Genomic DNA, 12,929 nt, shown 5'->3' on the forward strand with positions numbered 1-12,929 from the left:
CTTATTACTTAGGCAAAATTTTTGTTTTTTTTGTTTTTTGGTAGCGGGTCTCCGGGACTTCCTACTGACGGTACCTGTATGAACACATTATTTGAACCAAGGTCGAGGGAGCTTTTGTCCGTCTAGGGTCTCCAAATGATAGCTACCTTGCCGAGAGTAGTGCACGACTCTGTAAGGTCCTTCCCATGTGAGACCGAGCTTCCCATGGGCGAAGTTTTTAGTCGCAATAATCACCTTGCGTAGGACGAGGTCGCCATTTCCTAGTCTTCTGAGCTTGACCCTTTTGTTATAGTATTCAGTCATCTTCTGTTAGTACTTCATCGTCATGTTCGAGGCCTTGTCCCTTACCTCGTCCAAGCAATCCAAGTTGATTCGAAGTTGGTCATCACTGTTCTCCTCACTGAATACTTCTCGCCTGATGCTGGCCATACCCACCTCGACTGGGATTACCGCTTCAGTGCCATAAGTGAGCCTGAAAGACATCTTTCCAATTGGGGTTCTAGCTGTTGTTCTGTAGGCCCACAAGACATTGGGCAATTCTTCCGGCCACGCACCCTTAGCTTCGTCTAGCCGGGCTTTGATGATTCTGAGCAGTGTTCGATTAGTTACTTCAGTTTGTCCGTTTGACTGTGAATGTCCAGGTGACGAGAGCTTATTCCTGATACCTAGCCCTGAGCAAAAGTCTCTAAATCCTTGGCTGTCGAACTGTCGGCCATTATCTGAAATAATCGTTCGCGGAATCCCGAACCTGCAAATTATATTTCTTCATACGAAGCTACGGATTCTCGCCTCTGTGATCGTTGCTATTGCTTCTGCTTCGACCCATTTAGTGAAGTAGTCGATAGCGACAATCAGGAATCTTACCTATCCTCTTCCCTGTGGTAATGGGCCGACGATATCAATCCCCATTGTGCGAATGGCCACGGGGAGGAAATCGTCGTCATCTTTTCTGCTGGCAGCCTCTGGACATTCCCGAATCTCTGGCACTTATCGCACCTCTTGACGAGCTCCATAGCGTCTGCCTGCATGATTGGCCAGAAATATCCTGCTCTAACAACTTTGCTTACCAGGGATCTAGGCCAGGCGTGGTCTCCGCAAATTCCTTCGTGGATTTCATGAAGGACGTACTTGACTTCTTCCTCGTCGATGCACTTCAGATAAGGCAGGGAGAACCCTCTTTTGTATAAGGTATCATTCAAAATTTTAAATCTGGCCGCTCTTGCTTTAATCTTCCTGGCTTCCACTGAGTCACGAGGGAGATGCCCGTCTTGAAGGTATGAGACGATCGGTGCCATCCAACCACCTATGCTCTGGATGGACAATACTGGGACTTCTTCGATGCTGGGGTGTTTCTGAATCTCCATGAGAATTTCACTGTTCGTTGGTTCTTCTTCAGACGAGGCCATTTTGGCAACCTCATCTGCCGCTGCATTCCGGTCTCTCGGGATTCGAACGAAATCCAGCTTATCGAACCCACAGGCTAAATGTTTAATCAGCTTGAGGTACTTTTGCATCCTCTCTTCTTTTGCCTTATACTCTTCCCTGATCTGCCTTATTGCCAGCTTCGAGTCACTCTGAATAAGCAGGTTCTTAATCCCAAGAGCTTGGCCGAGTCTTAGTCCCGTCAGTATGCCTTCGTACTCAGCCTCGTTATTGGTCGCTGGGAATTTTAGTTGGACTCCATATTAGAGTTTTTCTCTACTGGGGGTGTTTATAATGACCCCTACTCCCCCCCTCTTTTGGGCTGACGATCCGTCAGTCTGAATCGTCCATTGTTCAACCTCGTCTTTGCCATCGTCATCTTCTGGAAGGGTGAACTTGACGATGAAGTCTGCTAGAGCTTGCGCCTTGATGGCCGTTCTGGGATGGTATTCGATGTCGAACTGGCTAAGTTCGATTGCCCACTGGACCATTCTCCTAGCTGCTTCAAGTTTGTTCATGGATTTTCTGATAGGTTGGTCCGTCATTACGAGGATAGGGTGTGCTTCGAAGTACGGTCGTAGCTTTCGTGAAGCCACTATTAGGGCCAAAACGATCTTCTCAATCCTGGGATACCTGGCCTCTGCTCCCTGGAAGGCTTGACTGACATAGTATACTGGAAGCTACTTCTTATCTTCCTCTCGAACTAAGGCCGCACTGATGGCCGTGGCTGATGCTGCCAGGTATAAATAAAGGGTTTCCCCTGCTTTTGAGGGACTCAAGATAGGCGGGCTACCGAGGTAACGCTTGAGCTCTTGAAAGGCTGCCTCACATTCGTCAGTCCAGGAGAAAGCTTGCTTCAATGTTTTGAAAAATGGGAGGCATTTGTCCGTTGCTTTAGAGATGAACCTATTGAGTGTAGCTATCTTTCCTGTGAGCTTTTAGACTTCTTTGACGATCTTGGGTGACGCCATGCTGAGTATTGCTTGCACCTTCTCCGGATTTGCTTCTATTCCCCTTTGGGATACCATGAATCCTAAGAACTTTCCTGAAACCACCCCGAACACACACTTACTAGGATATAACTTCATCTGGTATTTTCTGAGGGTATCAAATGTCTCTCCCAGGTCGTCCAGGTGAGTCAACTCTTCTTTACTCTTGACGAGCATATCGTCCACGTATACCTCCATATTTCTCCTAATTTGCTTGCTGAACATCTTGTTTACCAGTCTTTGGTACGTTGCTCTTGCGTTCTTCAATCCGAAGGGCATTACCTTATAGCAGTAGAGTCCTTGGCTTGTGATGAAAGCAGTTTTTTCCTAATCTTCCTTAGCCATCTTTATCTGGTTGTAACCTGAAAATGCATCCATGAATGTTAGTAACTTATGTCCAGCCGTAGAGTCTACCAACTGATCTATCCTCGGTAGGGGAAAACTATCCTTCAAGCAAGCCTTGTTCAAGTCCGTGAAGTCCACGCACATTTTCCACTTTCCATTTGCTTTCTTCACCAGCACGACGTTGGCCAGCCATTCGAGATAGTAAACTTCTCGGATGAAGTCTGCCTGCAACAACCTGTTAACTTCTTCCGTGATTGCTTGGTTTCGTTCGGGGGCAAAGACCCGTTGTTTTTGTTGAACGGGTTTTTTCTTGGGGTCTGTCTTCAACTTGTGCTGGATTACTTGGCGTGGTATACCTGGCATATCTTCGTGACTCCATGCAAATACGTCCAAATTTCCCTTAAGGAAATGGACGAGTTTATTCCTCATCTCGGGGCTTATGGTCGTACCTATCCTCGTCACCTTTGAGTTTTCCCCCTCGACGAGTTCCACCGTTTCCAGGGCTTCCATGTTGTCTTCTTTTTCTCCCTCGATCGTCCATGTGTGGTTTTCCCCTGTAGCCAACACGGCCTGGTAACATTCTCTGGCCAAAACTTGGTCTCCTTTTACTTCGCCGACTCCGTCTTCGGTTGGAAATTTTATCTTTAGGTAGTAGGTGGACGTTGCTGCCTTCCACCGGTTGAGTGTGGGTCTCCCAATGATCACATTATACGAAGAGGGGCAATCTACCACTAAGAAGTCCAAATGACAGGTCTGCTGCTTCGGGTAGGCGCCTATTGTGACTTTTAGCATCACAATGCCCTTGGGATATACTCTGCCACCGCTAAAGCTGACGAGGGGGGACTCGAACGGGCGCAATCTACTAGGACCTAGTTTCAACTGTTGGAAGGCCGATAAGTACATGATGCCTGCAGAGCTACCGTTGTCGACGAGGATCCTTTTAGTGTTGAACCCTTCGATTGTGAGTGCTATCACCAGAGGGTCGTTATGGGGCTGCCTTGCGTCCTCTTCGCTGAAGAATATATCCTGGCTTGTCCGTCTTTGCTTCAATAGGGGTTCCATATGGACACTGTTTACTTGCCTCTGGCACACTTTCTTGAGGGACTTGTACGATCCCCCCATGAAGGGTCCCCCTGCTATTGTGCTTATCTCCCCGATCACATCTTGTTGTGGTTGAGATGGGTGAATCTCATTCTTGGATGAGGACTCGCGTTGGCTCGTGTCGCCCACCCTGAACCTGCTGGAGTCCTCCTTTTTTACGTACTTCTGAAGCTATCCTTTTCATATCAATTCTTCTATCTGTCCTTTCAGGTCTCGGCAATCCTCCGTGTAATGGCCGTGATCCTTGTGGAATCGGCAGTATTTGCTTTTGTCACGCATGCTTGGTGACGAGTGCAAGGGTCTCGGCCATTTTAGGTGGTGTTGATCCTGGATCTACGTCAAAATCTTATCAACAGGCATAATTAGAGGTGTGAATTTTACCGGTCGTGGAGCTTTCTCGTCTCTTCGTCTGTTAATGTCACCTCCTCGGCGGCTTGGGCGCTCCCTCTTTTGTCCCCTGCGTTCGTCTTCCTTCCTTCCTTCCTTCTTCGGCTTTTCCTCGTCTACGATGGCCGCCAACACGTCCTCAGCATTCATGTACTTTTGAGCTTTCAATAGCATCTCCGCCATTGTCCGGGGCGGATTCTTTGCTAGTGAGACGACGAATTCTCTGGACTTAAGCCTTGCTTTAGATGTCGTCAGTTGGACCTTATCGTCCGCGTCGTCCACCTCTAGGGTCTCTCGAGTGAAGCGTTTTACGTACGACCGCAAGGTCTTCCTCTCTCCTTGCTTAATAGTGAGTAGGTGATCCACTGGTCTCTTGGGGCGTTTCCCCCCGACAAAATGGCGAAGGAAAGCATTACTTAACTGCTCAAAGTTGTCGATGGACGAGGTGGGCAATCTCGTAAACCACTCTCGTCCAGCTCCTTTCAGCGTAGTGGGGAAGGAACGACACATGATCTCATCAGGGGGCTGTTGAAGGCCTAAGGTCGTCTTGAAGGTATTAAGGTGATCTTGGGGATCCTTGAGCCCTTCAAAAGGCTCGAGCTGAGGCAGCTGAAATTCGTTGGTACTGGTCGTTCTAAGACTGTCATGGTAAAAGAGGAGTCCGTCACCCTGACCATTTTGTCTAGGCTTCGATCAGTCTTTTCTTTGATGGCATTTCTTAATTCATCCATCTCCTTTCTCATCTCTTGGAGGATGTCGGAATGCTGTTCCTCTGGGATAACAGTTCTTCGTCGGTCACTTCTTCCATGGCTATCCCCCTCGTCCTCTTGGACAACTCTTGACCGGTTCTCCTCTTGCTGTAACCTCTGTCTCATCTCTTGATTTTGTCTGGTGAGTTCTTCGACGGTGGCCGCGAGATTTCAAACTTGCTGTGCCAAGGCCACTGAGTCCAGGTTGGATTCCATCTGGAATTGGTAGGAAACACGTTCTCGCTGTATGAGAAAATCGTCCCCACAGACGGCGCCAAACTGATGAAGCAGAATCTCATCTGTTCCTCTAGGATTCGTCCAGATGGGTCCAGGTAGTACTCTGATGAACCTACGAGAGCAAGAACTTACTCGAATGGTCACCGGTGTGGTGCCTGCCACAACGCCTCCGATGGCAAAGTCAGTATGAAAGAAGGCAATAATCAAAATATCAAGAATAACTTAGTTTGGGTTGTGATGCTGTATCTGTACCTTGTATTGGTGTTGTGAGGGTTTTATATACCCTTGGGGATTATAGCCGTTGGGGTGTTAATGACTCCCCTGATAACGTCTCTGGTGGAGTTATGGGTTTCAATGTGTTTCTACCGGTTCGTCCAGCTGGTCTTGTAACAGTTGAGGCTTTATTGGCAGCATTGAATGGCATTAACTCTTTCTCTGATGACGCGGATACTAGTCATGTTCGTTCGTGAAGGCTTCCTCGTCTATGTTTTAACTTCGTCAGTCCCATCATATATATATATATATATATATATATATATATATATATATATATATATATATATATTGTGTGTGTGTTTGGGATTACTTATAAGCTAGTTTTTTAACTTTTTTATTTTTACTTTTATGTATAACAATAGTTTTTTAAAACCTAACTTTTTCAAAATGCAAATATATTTTAGCAAAACAACTTCAACAAAAAACTAAATAAGCTATTTTTAAATGATAATCAACAATTAATCAACCGAAGTTATATAAATATCGGAAGTTCTCAACTCTAAGTACATCAGAAGGGGTAGTAAATTTTTTTGTTGAGATAGTTATAATACACGGCTAATCCTGCATTTCGGTCTCTTTTTCTCCCCTAAACCCCAAAACACTTTATGGATGAGAATGTGTAAATTAAATTACAAAAATCATGGCAGCAATAGTAAATTAGTAATGCAAAATAGTAGTAGTCTGTATCACATTCAATGTGAAACGCCAAACATCATGCATGGTATATGCACTTTGAACATATCCAGGAGCATCCATGCAGAAATCAGATTTTTTTTTTTTTTGTTGAGAAACTGCGGAAATCAAAATTAAGGACAATAATTGTTTTTTTTTTTTTTTGTTGATAAATCAATAGTTGAGATGAGAAATTTGAACCCTAACATTTCTGTTGGAAATACTAAGAGGTATCATTTAAGCTACAAATCTCTTGACATAATTATGGATAATGAGATATATAATATGGAATTTTGTTACAACTTAGCAATTAAATTATATGCATTTGTTGTAGGGAATATACATGAAATTTCTAGATATGTGAAATGCAAAAATAGAATATATATATATATATATATATATATATATATATATATATATATATATATGCGCCAAAGAAAACAATCACAAAAGACAATATTTACGTGGCTTGGCAATTTGCCTATGTTCACGGAATTGCAGTGATTTCATTATTCATAGGAAAAAATATAAATGCGGCAGTACAGTTTTCTCTCTCAAAACAACGTGTCAAACCCTAATTTCCAAACAACTGTTTTTCTATCATACGCACAAGATTCACAATGGGCTAAAAAATGGACCAAAATTTTTCTTGGGGGTCTGACGGCCATAATTCAGATCAAACATAACTAGACTTTACAAAGCCCAACATTTGTCATCCTGGGAATAGAAGTACTTGATACTAGCAGCCCAATGGTTAAGAAATTTGTATTTAACATATCCACATGATTTAACTAATTTGATTATTGATTGCAGGCAATTACCGGAGAGCCTTTAGCAGCTCTCAATTGAACACATATACCAAAAAGCTAATGGGTTTGTGACTTGCAGACAGGTTGGTTGCTGTGGAAAATGATCAACAAGAAGGGAAGATACTTTTTAATACCTGCTCAACGATATTTACTTTTACTTAGTTATATATTATATATAGAAAGTAGTGTTTATTACACAAATTATTTTATACAGTTTTACTTATAGGGAGCAGGTTAATTATGTCAGGTTAATTATGTCTAGTGTCTAGTGACACTAGATTCGCTGCGATTGTGATACATGTCTATTTTTGAACACGTGTCATCATATTTACAAGCCCAGTGCACTGGATGCATGGGACGTAATCCACTCCTTTACTTATGCCCTAAAAACAATGGTGACTTCAAGTCACAATTTGTGATAACTTTTATATAGTTTTTGGAAATTTATAGAACTATGATTACTGATCAGTGCATGACCATTTGAGTTATTTTGAAAAGAGAAGATCGAGCATTCAGCATTGATTATTATTTTTGGAGATTTTTCATCACTTCACGGTTATGAAATTCACTTTTGTACGTAACTTATCACAGTAATTGCTAGTAAATCCAGGGCATCATTGAGTTGTTCCTTTCTCCTCCGCAGGTTAATTCAATTATTGTGCTGTACAATTTTGCTTCTTTCAGAAGGACGTTTCAAGTTTCAAGTTTCAAGTTTTAACCTTGGGTTCATTATTTGTTTTTGGTCGGTTAGGTTTTTTTTTTTTTTAATTACTCCTCAAAGGATTAGGTTCATTCATTTGTTACATGCAGCTTAGAATATATATTTTTCTTTATATATTTATACTATCTATAAAAGAATTCTCCATTTTTGAACTAAACTTTTATGTGATTAAAAAATATTACTCTTAAATCTTAAATTTAACAGGAAAAAAACTTGAGGATAATTTGATAAAATATATTTTCAACTCCATTTAAAATACCTACAAAATAGGATGCTCTCTTACTAATTCATGTCTTTAAAACAATCTTATCCAAATAAATTGTTTTTAATTATAATACTAGACCCAAAAAAAAAAAAAATCTTGTCTTTGCGCATCGTAATGAGGCTAGTTTTTCCCTATTGTGAATGGAAATTATACTTTATGATCTCAAGAAGAAAGAGGAGAAGTCTTCTCACCGTTCAACTTACTTCCACAATCTCTATTGCGGATGACTCGGATCTTCACTATCCATTTGTTTTAAAATAAATTATAAATCACGATTATATGTGTTTGGGATTAACTTAGAAACTAGCTTTTTACTTTTATGCACTGCTACAGTTTCTAAAATTTTATATTTTCAAAATAAAAATATATTTTTAGAAAAAAAAATTTAACAAAATACTAAATAAACTGTTTCTAAATAATTAATCAACAATTAATCAACGAAAGTTATATAAATATTGGAGGTTCTCAAGTCTCAACTCTAAGTACGTCGGAAGGGATGGTAAATTTTGTTTGTTTATTAAGATAGTTATAATATACTGTTCGCAACTCATTTCTTTTTCCCCCACGAACTCCTATAAACTTTATTCTTTATACATGTTGTTAATTAGTAATAAAGCTCTTGTCGGCAGTAGTAAATTAGTAATGCAAAATACTAGTCTGTATCACATTCAATGTGAAACGTACACCTAACATCAGACATGGAACAATTGCATTAAACCGCCAACTGTCTAACGACAGTTGTCGGGACTTTGGCGTGAATTAAAGAAGGCCTGTAGGCTGCAGGTGCATGATGGGGACACGATATACTTCGTAGCGGTGGATGAAATAATGTAAAGCCAAAATACAATAATTCATTGTCTTTATATTTTAAGTTGTGTCAATTATGTTACATACTTGATTCTCAAAAAAAATTATGTTACATACAAATTCGTGAGTCTACATGTATATAATTTAAATACAAATGAACAGTTGTTCAAAAAAAAAAAGAACAAAAACATCATCAATAATAGATAGAAGATAATGAAATAATATAATAAAAAAGTAAACAATAACATTAGGATTTTCTAGTGTTGGCATATTTTGAGCCAAATTTTATTGTTTTTGCAATCATTTACTTGTTTTTGTTTTTATCAAGTTGTATTGCACGTGAGATTCGAAGACCAAGTTTTAAAACGTGAAGTTGCTAATTGAATAATTTTGGTCAAGAAAATCAAAGTATTTCAAGCGAATTTTACATAAAAATACAACTTTTAAAAATTAGTTCGACTAAGAGGTATACGAGAAACTCACGAATAATTCAGTCAAGCGAAAATTATAACTGGAGAGAAAGTTGTTACTTTCTTTTCCAACATTTCTAATCCAATTGGCCCTCTTATATATCTCACAATACCCATAAAAAGGCCATAAGAATTCCCAGATTGAGAGTGAGGACAGTTGTCGGGACTTGGGCGTGAATTAAAGAAGGCCTGCAGGCTGCAGGTGCATGATGGGGACACGATATACTTCGTAACGGTGGATGAAATAATCTAAAGCCAAAATACAATAATTCAGTGTCTTTATGTTTTAAGTTGTGTCAATTATGTTACATACTTGATTCTCAAAAAAAAAAAAATTATGTTACATACAAATTCGTGAGTCTACATATATATAAAATTTAAATACAAATGAACAATTGTTCAAAAAAAAAAAATACAAATGAACAAAAACATTATCAATAATAGATAGAAGATAATGAAATAATATAATAATAAAAAAAAGTAAACAATGACATTAGGATTTTCTAGTGTTGGCATATTTTGAGCCAAATTTTATTGTTTTTGCAATCATTTACTTGTTTTTGTTTTTATCAAGTTGTATTGCACATGAGATTCGAGGACCAAGTTCTAAAACATGGAGTTGTTAATTGAATAATTTTGGTCAAGAGAATCAAGGTATTTCAAGCGAATTTCACACGAAAGTACAACTTTTAAAAATTAGTTCGACAAAAAGGTGTATGAGAAACTCACGAATAATTCAGTCAAGCGAAAATCATATCTTGAGAGAAAGTTGTTACTTTCTTTCCCAACATTTCTAATCCAATTAGCCCTCTTATATATCTCACAATACCCATAAAAAGGCCATAAGAATTCCTATATTGAGAGTGAGAGAGCTACCCATTATTCTTAGGAGAAAAACCCATTGCAGTCTACACCTTAATCCTCTCCAATTGACATGCTAGAGATAATTCGAGTGATCTTTTTTGAAGCTTGGTGATGGGAATCACAAGAGCAATCCCAAAATCTTTAAGAGGCCTTGAAGTTGCCAAGGAGACTTGATCTTGTGGGTGGCGGCTTAACTTGCGAAACCAGGGTGGTCGATACCGTACCGGTACCGGCCGTACCGGCCGGTACGTACCGTACCGGTCAGTGCACCGGTACCGGTACACTTCTATTTTGTACCGGAAAAAATACCGGCCGTACCGGTCGCGTACCGGCCATACCGGCCAATTTCGGCCAATACCGGCCGATACCGGGCGTACCGGCCGGTATAGAAAAAAACCTTTTTTTTTTTTTTAGTTTTGTAATTTTTAAATTTTTGTAAGGACATAATAATAACTTATTTACACTAACTTATTAGTATTATTTGTTTTCTTAATATGCAATGAACAACTAAGTTTTCTATTTTTTATATTGTGTTTTTTTTTTCCTTTTAATTGATACTAAAGTTTAAAACTATGAATAATTTATTCTGAATTGAGGTAATATTTTTTGATAAACTTTTATATTTACTATAATATAAGTGAAATATTATATGCTTATAACCATGGTTCTAGAGATTTTAGTTTGTGTATATAATATATACATATATATATGTATATATAAAATAGCGGTAAACCCGAAACGGTACACCGGTATTGACCGGTATCCGAAATATATCGTACCGGTGGCCAAACCGGTACAGCCTCCGGTACGGTATTGACTTCCTTGTGCGAAACTGGTAGCTTATAAAGAGAAAGGATTGGTGCAATCGGTTATGAGCAAGAGCGGGGAGCTTGAATACATTTTCATTTATGTTTCTTGGAGCTGGTCTACAAGGTTATGTATTGAAACTATTCTTAAATCTTACTAGTGGATTGGTTGGTGTTATAGGACTTGGAGAGTTTTTTGCCCAATTTGGATTTTTCTCTTTGTAAATACTTCACAGTGTTTGGGTGATTGTTTTGTTCGGATTTGACGCTTTATTGTGTTTATCCATGTATCAATTGATTGGTTAATTCATTAATTGGGCTTAATTGAATAATTGGCTTTAAAATTGGAATTAGTTATAATTGGGAGGTCTAACTTGATGCTTTTCCAAATAAAATTAATCATAAGCAATGAAGCAATTGATTAAATTAAATGGTGGACAAATCAGATGGACTCATCCTAAAAATAGAAAGGGCTTGAAGTGACACCAGTGTGGTACTAACCTAATAACTTCGATACTTAGGGTCCGTTCGTTTGGAGTGAAAATAGAGAGGATGGAAAATATAGGGAGGAAAATAGGGTGAAAAATAGCATTTTTCACTGTTTGTTTGGGGAAGGAAAACAGAGAGGATGGAAAACTCAGGAGAAAATTTTCTCTCTAGGCCCACAATTATTTTCCTCCCAAATTGGGAGGAAAACGTGGGAGAGAAAAGTGCTACTTTTGCACTTTTACAAAAAAAGACCCCATCCCACCAACTCATTCATGACCACTGAACGTTCTCTCTTCTTCTTTTTTTCTTTTTTTTTTTCAACATTACCTGAACTTTTTTTTTTCAACGTGACCTAATCTAATTTTTACATTATAATAATAAAAATAATAATATAAATTTATATATATGATGTGATAAATTTTATATTATGTAATGAGTACAAATAAATCTATTTCTTACATATTATGTAACAAGGGTATAATAGTCAATTTATATAAATTATATTTTTCATCTTTCCATTTTTCTCTCCAACCGAACAAAAGAGTTTTCCACTCTCCCACTTTTCCACCCCTCCAATCGAACACACAAGAGGGAAAACTAAATATTTTCCATCCTCTCATTTTTCCATCCTCTCACAATTTTTCATCCTCCCATTTTTCTACTCCTCCAACCGAATGGACCCTTAAAGAAGATATTTTCATGAATACCTTGAATGAGTAATTAGCATGAATGCAAGAGGATATAGAATCAGGGACGGAGCTTTTCCTAGGCTTTGGGGGGCAATGGCCCCCTTATTTATTTATTTTTATAAATATTAGTATATATAAGTATTAATTTTAGCAATTTGGTTCAATAAAATTACACATATATAGCCCCCTTTAACAATATCATTAATCCTTTTAAAGGCCATAAAAAAATTATATATATAAAATCTAAAACAAAATTAACAAGTCCAAAAAAAGTTAGCCCAACAACAAAAATTATCAATAGCAAAGCTAAAATAAAAAAATAAAAAATTAAGGTCAATCAACAAATTTTACCAAAACAAACAATCCAACCCTTTAAAAAATTTAAATAAAACTAACGTGGTCATAGTTGTTGAATGTTGGGTTTGAACTAAGAAAAATTTAAATAGAACTAGAGTGGTCATGCTTGTTGCATGGATAGTGAGAACTAAAAAATTGGAATACTACTTGCTTGTTTGTAGAGTGGTCACACTTGTGTTTACTCTTCAACTAAGAAACTAGCATTTTCAACTATGAATGTCACCAAAATTGAGCTTCGCAATAAAATGTAAGATAAGTTTTTGATGAGAGTCATGATGTTATTCATTGAATGGGACATTGTTTTGACAATTAGTATAGATTCAATCATAAATAATTTTGAAAATTTATAAACAGCCGAGTTCCATTTTCATAAATTATTGCGTTGTATTGTAATAAGAAACAATAATTTTGTATCTTTTTTTTCGTTGACAGTTTGTTAATATTAAATGGAAGTTTATTTAAAGATTCATAATA

The sequence above is a fragment of the Castanea sativa genome, chromosome 3 (genome assembly GCF_040712315.1).
Source record: "Castanea sativa cultivar Marrone di Chiusa Pesio chromosome 3, ASM4071231v1".
Taxonomy (NCBI): domain Eukaryota; kingdom Viridiplantae; phylum Streptophyta; class Magnoliopsida; order Fagales; family Fagaceae; genus Castanea; species Castanea sativa.